General features: G+C 40.5%; 1 pseudogene; it reads left to right on the top strand.

Annotated features, from left to right (window-relative positions):
• The first annotated feature begins 2358 nt into the window (after positions 1-2358).
• Positions 2359-4567, top strand: LOC136488194 (putative disease resistance RPP13-like protein 1; annotated as a pseudogene).
• Positions 4568-14909: the final 10342 nt, after the last annotated feature.

The raw sequence follows: 14909 nt of genomic DNA, 5'->3' as shown, positions 1-14909 counted from the left end.
ATTTTTAAATGAATATATATATATATATATATATATATATATATATATATATATATATTAATACTTTTCCTTTTATTTCAAATGCAAGACTGAATGGTTGAAACGAAGGGTCATGCAAAAAGACCATCTGAAAGCAGTTCAAGAGTCAATAGCAGGATATCTTCTAGAAAAAATGCTAAATCCCAACGGCGAGTTCTACTTTGATCTAAGGAACTAATGATGTAAATTAAATGTTTATTAATATCGTTATTTTCGAGAACAAGATTATGAAAGTGTTGTATATATACATATATCTCTATAATATATATAGTTTCATACTTTATTCGAATATAATAATGCTCGAGATGAGAATTAGATGTAATTATATGCGTGCGTGTATTTATATTAGCAGCGTAGAATACGTACATAAAAACATATTATATATTAAACAAATATGTGTAACTGAACTGAAAACAAATTAAACAAAAAAAAAAGAAAAAGAAAAGGAACCTTTAGTCCCGGTTGGGGTTACCAACCGGGACTAAAGGGTGAACATTTAGTCCCGATTGGGGTTACCAACCGGGACTAAAGGGTGCGCAAGGTTTGCTCGGCTAGAGGGCCTTTAGTCTCGGTTGGTAACACCAACCGGGACTAAAGGTCCCTCTTTAGTCCTGGCTCGATGACCCGGGACTGAAGGTTCCACCTTTAGTCCCGGGATCGTTGTCCCGGCGCGGTAACCGGGACTAAAGGCCGTTACCGCCCGGGACAACAAGTCCATTCTGTAGTAGTGTAGGCGTGAGACAACATGGGAGGATGAGTTAGGTGTGGTTGGTGAGAAGATTGAGGAGGACACAAGAAATCTTGTGGATTTGCTCACGAAGAAGGACAAAAATGTACATGAACACAAAAATGTTATGGTTTATGCTATTGTGGGAGTAGGAGGGATTGGCAAAACCACCCTTGCCAAGAAGATCTTTAATCATGACTTCATCAAACAAGAGTTTCAAAAGAGAATATGGTTGAGTATCAATCAAGAATTTAGCGATGTTGATCTATTAGAGAGAGCTATCACTGAAGCACAAGGAAACCATCAAGCACCAAGAAACACAAAGGCCGCACTAGTGCGAACCCTTAAGGAAGCCTTGAAGGACTGCAAGACTTTATTGGTGATGGATGATGTCTGGGACTACCATGCATGGGAGGGTGTCCTCAAAACTCCATTATTAAGCGTCCTAGCTCAAGGTAGTTGTGTCCTCGTTACCACAAGACATGACATGGTCGCCAAAGGCATGATGGCGGAGGTGCCCTACCACCATGTCAACAAATTAGAGCAAGAAGATGCCTGGTCTTTGCTCAAGAAGCAGGTTCGTATAAGTCAATTTATAGCTTTATTTTGTTACACATTCATGCATGCGCATTTGCTACACTATCTATTCAGATGTCGGTAATCTTGCGCATTTTCTTCACATTTGCTTTACTATCTATTTATAAAATTGTGTCTTGAGAGGAATCATGTCATTCATCAACCTAAACCTATAAAATGATGTGGCACTCTTAGAAACCACATAAAGAAAATCTACACTGAAGATGCCCTTATGCGCATGGTTGTACAAAATAGTTATTTGTTTTAGAATTAATATTAGAAATCTAGGGTCTGTAAACCACTTTCAAAACACTACTACACAAATATTATCACCGCTTGCTCGATATTGAAAGTTGAATAAAAATGATTCAAAAATACACGTGTCATGTGTGCCTGCAGTCATCCATGATGGTCCACGCTAGCTGCCCCTAGTGGCTAGGATTGTGACATCGAAGTCCATCTCTATGTTGGGCGGCGTCCGCCATGCTACTGAGGGCCATGGGTGGTGTCTGCCCCCGCGCCGATGGCAGATCCGATCTTAGGGCCGCGGTGCTATAGTGGGATAGAGAAGGGGCCCGGAGGGAGTGCTGGTGAGGGAGAGAGGGGGTGGAAGGAAGTCCTCGAGTAAGGGAGAGAGAGGTGGTCAGTAGGTGGGGTGTCGGTGAGGGAGTGAGAATGGGCTAGGGTTTCTGACCGGCTATATACTCAAAACCGTTTTTCACTGCCACAAATGGTGGTGAAAGCCATTTTTATCAACGGTTCAATTATCGGAGGTGATATATTTTTACCGATGTTTCTAATAGAATCAAAATAGTGTTGGCGAAATCCATTTCTATAGTAGTGAAATGTCATTAAAGAATCATGAACACCGAGCATGATAAAGAACAGGCGAAATAAAAAAGCCTAAAAGGAATAAGCGTAAACTACAAACAATAAACTACAAATGGAAACTCACGTGAAATGTCTTGCTTTCTGCACTACGCCCTCCTCCCCAAGAGCAGGGCGTTCGTGTCTGACCGTATTGTTGCCATGTGGATTGGGGAAGGATTTGTTCATGGAAACTCACGTGATTTAGAAGTATTCAGCCTGTTCGCTTGTTGGTTTCAGCCAGCCCAAACCAACCAGCCAACAGTGTTTTCCTCTCACAATAAACCAGCACCAGCCAGCCTAAACCAGCCCAGAAACCAACCAGCGAACAGACCGATTATAGGAAAAGAGTACTATGACCAGCTAATAGCTAGGAACCTTCTAGAGCCGGATCAACGGTACAAGGACAATGCAGTTTGCAATATGCATGATGTTGTTCGCTCCTTCGCTCAGTATTTGACTAGAGATGAAGCACTGATAGCAAACAAAAGTGAGGCTGGCCATACCAATAACATTAACCCACAAGATGTTATTCGGTTATCACTAAAATCCAAAGAATCAGAGTCAAATGAGCTAGAGTGGAGTTCTCTACAAGCACATATATCACTGCGAACACTTATTTTAGTTGGGGAAACAAAGATCAACCCAGGTGATTCACTGTCATCTTTTCCTTGTTTGCGGACCCTACATATAGAAGATGCAAATTTTGATGCATTGTCTGAAGCTTTGGTCCAACTCAAACACTTGAGGTATTTGTGCCTAGATGGCACTAACACATCTAGGCTGCCAAAAAAAATAGCCAAGATGAAATTCTTGCAGTGCATTGACCTTACTAATTGTGAAAGTTTGGTGAATTGAAGCTTCCTCGTGGCATCGGAGAGTTACGGCAGCTGAGGTATCTAAGCCTTGCATACTCAGGTATAAACAATATACCCAGGGGTTTCGGCAGCCTAACTAATTTGAGGATATTAATGGGGTTTCCAGCCCATGTGGAGGGTGATCGGTGTAGTTTGGAAGAATTAGGACCTCTTAACCAGCTCATGCATCTTCATATACATGGCCTGGAGAATGTATCTTCTTCCTCATTTGCTATAAAAGCCAGGCTTGGTGAAAAGGTGTGCCTCAGCTATCTGTACTTACAGTGCACTAGTAGTAGTGGAGGTGCTCACCGGTTGGTGAAACAGGAAGAGCCGCAACACATCGAGAAGGTGTTTGATGAGCTCTGCCCTCCGCCTTGCTTAGAAAATCTTGCAATCGAAGGGTACTTTGGTCAACGACTTCCACGGTGGATGACGTCGACAGCAATTGTGTCCCTTGGATGTTTGAGGATTCTATTCATGAAAGACTTGCCTTATTGCATAGAGCTACCTGACAGCTTGTTCCAGCTCCCCAGCTTGGAGTTCCTGCAGATTATAAGTGCCCCAGCCATCAAGCATGTTGGGCCAGAGTTCGTACTACCACACCATCATGAGCACCCAAGCGCTTTGGAAAACTTTGGTTCTGATTTGAAAATTCAGGTGGATGGATGTCCTAGCATGGAGAGGATCAGCAATCTGCCAAAATTGCAGTATCTCGTGATCGTAGCATGCCCAGAGTTGCAGGTACTAGAGGGTTTGCCTGCACTTCATAGACTCACACTGGAGGACTACGACATGGTAACACTCCCTGGATACTTGAAGGACGTAAACCCAAGGGATTTGCATGTAGAGTGCGACGTCCCGCTGCTCGCTTCCATAGGTAAAGGGAAATCTAGTCTTGAGTGGGACAAGTTCAGCCATATCAAGCAGGTCAAGGCATATGCAGATGATAACGACAACAACATTGAAAGGAAGTGGTACGTGAAGTACACGATAGATCCTTTCAGCTTCAAGACAAACATCAGCCCCTCTGCCGACGCTTCAGGTAAATTAACACAACACTGCTGCTTTATATGTTGCATACACAGAGGAGGTGTTATTGGACAAAGTGGAGCAAGTTTGAAGGGAATTCATCGTGGAACAACAGAGGGAGTAACAATAAAGTATGCATGCTACTCCAAGACTATTATTATTACTACATACGTCTCTAGCACTATCGATTATAGAATGCATAAAAGACCTCGCCTGCAGGTGGAGTGCCGCATGGACAAAAAGCAGCCTTGGAGGCTGGAGCTATCATCGCTTCGCCCGAAGAAGAAGCAATGGAGACGATTACTACGCTGCGGGTCGTCGTGAGGCAGTCAGATGTTGGACACTGCAAATAAATTCATGGTGACTAGAATGCGATGTGATGTGAATTAGTTTTTTTATTCGAATCTGTGTTACTGTGGATGCAGGTTACCACCTGAGAATACAGAGCCTTGTACATATAATTAAGTAGTGAGTCGTCATGTTACAAAACAAATGTTATGATACAGCTTATTCCGGCTTGCGGATTCATTGTGAGCCTGAAAATGTACGTAGGTTGCCAACTAAATGTTCATATATATATGCTGCTAGTGCCATGAGAATGCAGCTTCCTAACGAGGCTCCTTTTATTTTTCAGATATTTAAATTAGTAGCAATATAAAGGACCGAAAACGGTGACCAGAGGGGGGTGAATGGGAGCTGTAAAATTTCTCTCGAAATATTTGGCCGTTGTCCCCAAATCACCGTCAAACAAGCAAACCAAAAGAAGTTCCCAAATCTAAAATATCCATGCCAACTAGTGACGAGAATACTTAGATAAGTTCCTTGAATCGATGGAAAACCAACGCAAAGGATGGAACTTAAATCCGAGCACAAACGCGCAAGCCACGGATGAAACAAAAAAAAAACAGGGCTGGAAATTCGAACCTGCCAGACTGGAAATTGGGCCGGCACTTTTGACAGGCACCGGACACCACCGAAGGGCACCAGACACTGCCGAGCGGTGCATCGCACGATCAGGACCGACAGCCGAACAGAACCGAGAGAAAAACCGCACGAACGGAGGGAAACAGCTACCGCACGGCACTGGGTTGCACGTACCGAGCGGAGATGGAGAGAGGAACAACCAGCGGTGGGTCTGCTCGCCGCCGGCCAGATGCTGCGCTGCCAATCTGAGACAGACAGAGAGCAAGCACCGAAGGAAGTAGAGACAGGGAGGAGACCGACGAGAGGATGGCCACCTGGGCGAGCGCCGCTCGTGCTCTGGGAGCACGCGGCTCCTGCTGCTTGGCGCAGGCCTACGGCCTCTCTGGGCGAACACCGGCTCGGGCCTGGTGAGCACGGTGCTGGTGCTCAGTTGCTCGTCTCCCCACACGCAAAAGACGAACAGGAAAAGCAGTGCCTCTGCTAGGCACGAAGATTGCTCTGATTAATAAAAATGTGGAGAGATACATTTGGCCTCAGTTTAGCATTTTGGCACATTAATCATGGCCGCCGATAACTCGGGCAAAAGATTGCCCGAACCGCAAAATAGTTATCAAGGGTCATGCCATAAACTTCTGTGTAAGAAGTCCTCTGCGTAAGAAATCGCCTCTGTAATCCGCGTGACACACTGCCTCTGTAATTGGATTTTCAAAGACCTTGTTTTCAGATATGGTCTTTTTAACGCCTCTGAAAATCTATTTATAGAGGCCATCTCTGAAAATGACCTTATTTTCAGATATGGTCTTTTTAACGCCTCTGAAAATCTATTTATAGAGGCAGGGAGAGATTTTTAGAGGCAATGGAAGAAAATGTCACTGTCTCCTGAAATCATTTTTGTGGTAGTGTTTTTGTACACGGTCCAAATAAGATTAATTTAGAAAGCAAGAACAGAAAACATCATCTGATCCTGAAATTAAAAAAAAAATAGAAAGTGACTGTTACTTATGCAAGATGATTTAGTAATATCTCTTTCCCATATAACATTATTTAACAAACAGAGAACCAAATGTGGGTAATATATGATTAGAAGAGCCACCATGGTGATGTCTGAAAACCTCTGGATTAAGTGAGGATATGGTACATTGCATCAGATGCTATATATCCCAGTGCCATCCATCTCATATAATAGTATTTTAGAAATAGACAAATATTTTGATCAAACATCATATTCTGTGCATTAAATGCATCAGCAAAGCATTGTAAGTTCACACTGTACCCAAAAACCATTACATAGGGCACTTTATGCTTGCCACCGATAAACATCATATTCTCTAGAATGAATGACCTCAATAGTAGTTCTATTATTAGCATAAGTAAGACATACGTGTACAGAACACAGGCAGCTTTCGATTTATGCACGATAAATAACCATTGTTAAATAATTATAAGCACATAGTGGTGGAACGAATACATGACCAAACAACAACTACAGCAAAAAAAAAAGAATCTACTACAGCATTTATTTCAACGCCTTCTCCTCACCAAACAATTATACCCTAATAATGAAATATTTTGATTCATGAACTATATGTAACAAGGAACATGAATCGTGTTAGGTGTTATTGTGTTGATGACATATAACATGAAGTCTCAAACATGTTCATACTCATTCCACAGTCTACTGAACTTTCTACCAATATCTTCAGTGTTACACACTCACCAGAAATTAACTCATTACCTCATTTGGGCACGAGCGTGGCGATCCATTTTCATAGTGGGCCAACTGGGCTGACATAAAGTAAGGATGCAAGTGGCAGCCGTTTTGGTATTTTATAGGTCAAAGTAGTTTAGTTTGTTTCTTCCCCTAGACTAGATTAGTTGAACGTGGCAGCATTGTAATTCATTTTTATCAAGTTTCGGGTCACACACAATGACCGAAAATATATAGAACTTGAATCTCTATAGATAAGGTCTATTGTTTGATCTTGGTAAGGACCGACCCGTCTTTGTTGTTGGTCCGATAGAAGTGTCCAAAAGAATTGAAAGAGTCTTAAGTTGTCTTGAAAGAAATGGAGTAAAAGGAACTGCTAGATGATGCTAAACACTGGGATCGGGTCGGACTCGACTTGGGCCAATAAAAAATTGTCATGTCAAAATTTTTGGTCCGTCGACGCACTCAGATGGGATTAGATCAGGTTTTACTACTTTCGGTCAGCTTTCTCAGGTTGTATCGGGTCATGGGTCTAAAATCATAACTCGAATCTTACCCGATATACCAGCTAGTTAAGTCAGGTCAAAAAATTTTGGAAGGTCAAGTTAGGTGGCCCATGATCAAAATTCATATCCACACGGAGGATGCGTAAACGGTAATGCTTGGTTGAGGGCGTCCGTCCATCCGTCCGGACCAACCCCCTCATGCACGTGATGACCAAGAAAAAAAAAGTGGGGCGTGTAGTTGTAGTCAGGCGGGGCCTGCACCGGTCCTTTTCTACGGGGCAGCGCATGGGAGCATGGGCGGCTTCTCGTTCGGCGTGGGGTGCATGCAGCATGGGGCAGCGCATGGGAGCTCGTGCGGCCACTCGTTCTACGTAGGGCGTAGGGCAGCGCATGGGAGCGCATTTGGCCTCGCTCGGCGTAGGGTGCATGCAATGCGTGACGGCCTCTGCATGTGCTATGACTAGAGAGAGAAGGACCGGCAGAGAGAAGGAGCGCGGGGCCTGCATACTCTATGGCACCAGCTTCGTATGTTTCATGCCTTTAGATGTATATTTCATATGTTTCATTTGGATGTTGCATGTGTTTCATCCGGATGTTGTATGTGTTTCATCTACACGTTGCATATGTTGCAATGGTTATACAAGTATGTTGCAAGTGTATATTTTAAATGTTTCATATGTTTTAGACGTATGTTGCAAGTGTTTTATTTGGATGTTGCATATGTTTCAATGGCTATATACACATGTTGCAAGCGTCTATTCAAAATATTCCATCTGTTTCATACGTATATTGCAAGTGTTTTTATCTAGATGTTGCATATGTTGCGGTTGCTATACACATATGTTGCAAATGTTTCACCTGTTTTAGACATATGTTGCAGAAGTGATTCAAGTTGCAACATTAGCAAGCGTAGTAAGCGGGCGCATGCGGAGGCAGTCCATGCGGGCGCAGTGGTCCCCACGTAAGTGGCAAGCGAAGCGGGCATGGGTGGTCCCCACCTACATGCGCATCAGGCACACAACTGCATGCGAAGACGTATCAACTTATAGGGGTAGGTGTGCAAGCATAGCAGTTGCATGCGGTAAGCGGGGTGGACATGCAGGCGCAGCAATTGCATGCAGGGCAGGCTTAGCAGCAAGCGTGGCAGGCGGGACGGACGCAGCAGGCGGTGCGGGCGCGGGCATCCGAACGTCCGGGCACTAGGCACGCCCATGCATAAAGCATGCATGGCACGCTAAACCTTTGGCCACAAAACAAACCGATGGCCTATTTGGTTGATGCTTAGCTTTGCCACAAAGTTCAAAGAAAATTAAGATTAAATAAACTACCGCATTCACAAAAATTGCAGCCAAGAAATCCTGTGTCACGATTGTAGCAAAATTTAGCATCTTAACAAAGGCCCTCTCTTCTCCACCATGTCTCTAGCCACTACACACCACTGCATGGGGGGAGGGTAAGGGAAGGGTGATTGATTTGATCTCCCCTTTCTTTTGAGGGATTCAGGGGTGGTTTTCTCAATTAATAAAACAATAGTGTAAGGAGATTAGAAAGGGGTCTAGTGGAGTTTACTTTTTGCCTTCAATCTTTATTATCACTAGTTACAGAAAAAGGGGATCATTTCATTCTTAATCCGGTGAAGATATGCTCTAACATCCCTCGGTTCTCATGTTGATCTTATATGTAATGAACATCATTTTACCGGCTTACTTGATTTTGAGTGTTTCAAGGTAGGTTTGAACTACTTATATTTGAATCAAGTTAGTGTAATAAATTATACTTCCGTACTCTAATTTGTAAACCACTTCTATTGTAACCCTATGTATCAATGTGTTGTACTCTATCCCAGACTGCGATAGATGGTGTCATCCTGGTCCTTCTACCGGATTATAGAGTGTTGTTGGGAGGCCCGAGAGTGGAAGCCCCTCGTTCCCGAAGGCCAAATACGGAGGTCGCCGAAATATATACATCTCCTTCTTTCTTTTTATAAAGACAAATATATATGCTGTAGAAAAAGGAAGATCTATGTTGCATGATGACACAGTATAGATATATACACATATACATATATATACACTTCTGTCTTTCTATTCATCTCGTTTTTATTACTGGAGATCGTTTTAGTAAACTCCACATGGTACCTACAGTTCCAAGCGCTTCTACCAAAACCACACTAAATATTTGTTTGAATGCACTCTAATTTACCACAATTTAGATGAAATGGATTTTCCACCTCAATCTCTCCCAATCCACCTCGTTGGAACTGAATGGAGTTAGCTTAACAAGCCTGGATACGTACAAGCCCAACACTAGACCTGCATTGCGAACCATATGCGTCCCTGGGCGACTTGGTCATCCATTTTGACCGGAAGCCTCTGTACTGCAGATCCATGATCCATCAAACACATGCCTACAGACTACTAGACAGGCCTCAAATCCATTACAATAGACACTGGTATATGGGATCCACTCGCTATTCAGTCATATCCACCGTTCTTCCAACCGATTGAGGTATGGGGGCATGAGTGTGAGGAGCTATGGGGTCACGACGGAGAGGACCACTGGAGACCGAACGATGGGGTCTAGGGACGAGAGGGCGAGGACTACGGGAGACTAAACAACGAGGTCTAGTGACTCACCAGGCGCACGGAATGGACCTTACTAGGACAGGACAAGGGTTAGGTCGGGCCGAGAGCATCACCTATGGTGGCGGCATGGGAAAGAGTAGGGTTGAAAAAAGGACGTGTGGCATGGTGTTGGTGGGAAAATATTTCCTAGGAGAAATAAAAAAGCTACCTACATGGCAATGATCAAGAGTTTGCTTTTCTATCTCCTCTATTAAAATATTAAAAACGCTTAGAGCTAGCTCAAAAATCGATTGTTGGATCTACCTACAGACTGCCCTTAGATGCCGTGATATCGTAAAACTTTTTTGGAACCAATACGCCACTAATATGTGAATGGAGTAACAGATAATAAAATAGCTATGCATGCAGCCATGCGAGTAGACTGTGGAAACATGCATGCACTTGCACATGACGATCCTACAGCCATGTGAGCAGACTGTGTGGAAATATACATGCACTTGCACATGACAATCCTTGGAACTTGATGCATGCAAGGGGGACCATTGCCCTCTATGGCCCCAATGTAGCTTCGCCGGTGGAGGTGTGCAGTACACAAAGCTCGTTTTTTAGAATACTTGTCTTGAAAACTCCATATTTTTTTTCATATAAAGTTAGATCAAGATGTTTTATAACAAAATTATTGAGCTTGATGCGATCTAACTTTATAGTCGACAAATTTTGTATTTGATGAAGCTGTTCAGAGTAAAAAAATAGTCAATCTGCCACTAGTTCACTACCAGCTCAGTGAACTAGGCGGCCATGCCCAACAATAAAGTAGCCTTGGTTCCCCAACTGAAGCAGCCAACCGTACCCACCGCAGGCACGCCTCACGTGTCCTAGCTCCCTTCTTCGTTCAAGTCGATTCCAGCTCATCCGCCCCCTCCGGCGCCGGCTAGCCGCAATCCCCGTCACCAGTCCGTCAGCCTTCAGCCCTTAACGTACACACCATCTCTGCCAGCCTCCGTCGAGCAAAGCAGTAGCCACGGCAAGCTGCCGACGACTGCACCGAGGCTGGCCGGATCCGGCCAATCTCCAACCTTTGCAACTGCTAGGCATCATTCTCTTTCCACAAAAAATTATCTAAAAGCTAATCTCCGACCATACTTTTGGTTATATAAGGAAGTGAATGTACTGAAAAGTTGAAGCCAGCATGGGCGGCATCATTCTTTTTCACACCTAGGCACCTAGCCATGGACGCGCATGATCAAACTACCAGAATTATGAAGGAAAAGAGTAATCGACTAATCCCATCTGCATGTGGCGCTTTCTCTACAAAAGTAAAAGCTGCGTGCCTTCTTTCTCCCTCCAACAACCCCATCGGCATTGCATTCTCAGCGCATGGCGCGCGACAGGGGCATGACCAGAGCGAGAGTCTCCCGTGTGTGTGTGTGGGTCTCTCATCTGTTTTTTTAAGACAATGGAAAGAAGAGTTTTGAGGAGTAACAGACCAATTTATTTATTATTATTATGACCTCAAACGTCTCTTGGTAAAAAAATTTTTTTTATCAAAAACCAACTCAAGACCTAATTCTACTATTAAGTAATTAAAGGCACCACGTTAATTCTCACTTGACGTGCTAGTCAAAAAATAGATCCTAGAAACTCTCACAATAATAAGAAACATCTAACCATTAATTTGATAAACTTTAATCGTCATCGTTGATAATAGCCATTGGATATGTTATTATTTATAAAAATACCTACCTTTGCTATTATGAAAAATACATAAAGTAACCTTTGAATCTTGCACCTAAATTATCCACATATACCATTATGAAAGATAATTCAAAATAACCCCCTAAACTTGTATATAAATTACCCACCTCTGTTATTTTGAAAAATAATTCAAGCTAACCCCTAAACTTGCATCTAAATAAACCGCATTTGTCATTGTTAAAGATAATTCAAAATAACCCCCTAACATTACATCTGAATTATCCACCTTTGTCATTATCAAGACAATTCGAAAGAATTCTCTAACATTGTATCTAAATTACCTACACCTGCCATTATGAAAGATAATTTAAAATACTCCATGATAATTTTATAAATTAACCACCTCTATCAATATGAAGGATAATGCAAAGTAACCTCTAAGTTTGCATTCAACATACCCATATACGCTATGAAATAGCATATAATGTAACACCTCTATATTTTTTCTACCCTGGCTATTATAAAGAAACAAATAAAAATTCTCAAATCTACATTAAATACTAATATATGCTATTACAAAAAAAAATTAACATTCAACAACCATGAAGTTAAAATTAAGCATAATATTATCTTTGACATGTATACATAGGATAAATATTTATTTTAATAGATTATGAAACATGGAAAAATGTTCACCTACCAAATCAATAGCAATATCACCAATTATTAATTTTAATTTGTATTAACACTCCATGATAATAGATTTCATAATTTGGAATTCCGAATAAGTATATACATTTTGAATAAAAAATTATGTAATATCAATATTAGTAACTTATTTTTTACCATTCTACGTTATATAAAACTATACTACTACAAATATAATCCTGTGTTATAATAAATTCAACGTATTGAGCGTTAGCGTGCAAGCTGTGTTTCAACTTAATCAACATGTGGAAAGCAATACTACTAGGACCTAAACTCTTTTTTAGTAACATGAACAAATGAAAGAAGGCGTTCATACGAATGGTTAAAGAGAAAACTAGGATCTAGACATAACAATTAACAGAGGTGGCAAGACCGTTTCTGAAAAGAAGTGTGGTCAAAAAAATAATTCATAATTTTTTTATATGAATTTGCATGAAGATAAATTTATATCAAAATTATTGACCCTGATACCATCTGTAAGACTATAACTTATTTAAAGTATTTGAAGATGTTCAGACTCTGCCTGCCACTACCTGCTCAGTTAAATACTGTTAGATTAAATTTATAGAAAAGTACAACAATTATGATATTATTTAAATACTGTTAGATTAATTCTGAAGTATATTTTCATATTAAACAAGTATACTAATTTTACATAAACTTAAGTTTGACTTGTCCTAAATCTAGAATTTTTTTTAGTCCTCCACGATTCTCAAAATCTTCAGGGCCCAAACATTGAAACAGGCTGCCTTGCTGCTTCCTTAGATTGTGCCTACCGTTGACAAGAGGAAAAAAATGTTCTTTTCACCCCTCTCAACTTTCACGGTCGTCCGATTTCCACTCTTAAATACAAAACCGGTTTTCTAATCTGCTCAACTTTTATAACTGTTTGTTTTTTCATCCCGGACGTTAGCTGTCCTATATGGCACCATATCAGCTAAGAGGTGGTAGATCAGACTAAGTTTAAAGTTCGGAAGGTAAATCAGATTAAGAATATTTAACATATATATCCAAAAATAGTTTTTTAGAAATTATCCAAATACTTTTTACATGAAAAATAATTGAATTAGAAATTAAAAAATCTGGTTTAATTTTAGAAAAATCATAGAAATTTAATTTTAGCTCAGAAAATTATGAAACTAGTTTTCAATTTTTGTTCTAAAATCTTTCTCTATTTTATGGTTTCTACCTTGAAACTATTTGAGTCCTGATGAACTCGTTTTGTTGTTTATTTCTAGTAGAAAATCTCATTATGTATTAGAATTAGTCGGGTTTGATCGTCCGAAACTATGTAGAAGCTCCCGTGGAGTGTAATTCAGGGTCTGCTGTCGTAGATAAATTTTCAAAGCACCCATGTGAGCCTGCGTGGCTACATACAGACTTCCACACATATGCATCTCTGTACACTATATTTAATATATTTAGTTAAGTTTTACATACTATTGGCTTTATTAAATTTTAATACAATGAATTATATAGCGTAGTATGGTAGGAAAATCTAAATGGTAGACAGGGGACATGATTATTTTACAGATAAGATCAAGTGACGTGAACATGATCGAGTGTTCACACTAGTAAATATTAAGTATGATGTATTTACATGACATTGGTCTTATCATCAAAGTCACTTGATCGTAAACATAGACTAATTATAATAAATAACGAGAGCACCTAATAGCAAATAAGCACGAAAAGAAGTTTATATAAGATTGAACTAATTCTAATATAGGCACCATAGGATAGAGTATGATTTTAGGAAAATATGAAACTAGTTTCATTTTTTTGGGCTCATATATTTAACTATAATAGATAATAAGAGCTTTTACTAGAAAATAAACACCAATGTGAGTTCACCAAGATTCAAATAATTTGGAGCAAACCACCATAAGATATAGCATGATTTTGGAAAAAATCTAAAAGTAGTTTCATAATTATTTGAGCTAAAATAAATTTTCTATAAATTTTATAAGATGAAGCCATATTTGAGGACTTTTGATTTCATTTTTTCATGTAAAAATATTTGTTTAAATTCTTGTAAAAGTTATTTTTATGATTTTTTCGTCAAATTTTTCAAAATAAATTGTAGTCTGATTTACCTCTGAACTATTAGTGTAGTCTGATTTACCCCCACTTAGCTGACTTGGCATCATACTGAACGGTTGACTAGGGCCACGTCAGAAAAAACCACATCTAAAATTGTCCAAGGTGAGTTCAAACGGTTTTGAAAGTTGAGGGGCTCTAAAATGACATTTTATAGTTAAGAGGGGACCACAAAAATGATAAAAGACTTTTTCCTTCACAAAACTGAAGTCTGGACAGAGGACCACTAAAGTCTGAACAGAGGACACACACCAGCCGATCTTGAAATCCATAAAACAGCCTTGGGGTGGGGGGGGTGTTACCTGCCCCAAAGAGCCCGCGTGCACAGCTTGTGGTTAGCACATTGACCAAGACTAGCAACGTGGCTAGCACACTGGGGTCGCATTCGTCCAACAAATGCTGTCGGATTCATGTGACCGTTTCAGAATTCCATGCATTTGATGCCACTAAAGACGAGAATTCGTACAGTATAGTTTATAAAAACTAGAAGAAACGGATAGTAACTTGAACCACAAAATACTACTCTCTCGATTCTGAATTATAAATCATTTTATCTTTTTTAGATGTCTAATAACTTTTATTTTA

Source organism: Miscanthus floridulus, chromosome 10, assembly GCF_019320115.1.
Source record: "Miscanthus floridulus cultivar M001 chromosome 10, ASM1932011v1, whole genome shotgun sequence".
Taxonomy (NCBI): Eukaryota; Viridiplantae; Streptophyta; class Magnoliopsida; order Poales; family Poaceae; genus Miscanthus; species Miscanthus floridulus.
Note: the sequence above shows the minus strand (reverse complement) of the source record. Positions and strands in the feature narration are given on the sequence as shown.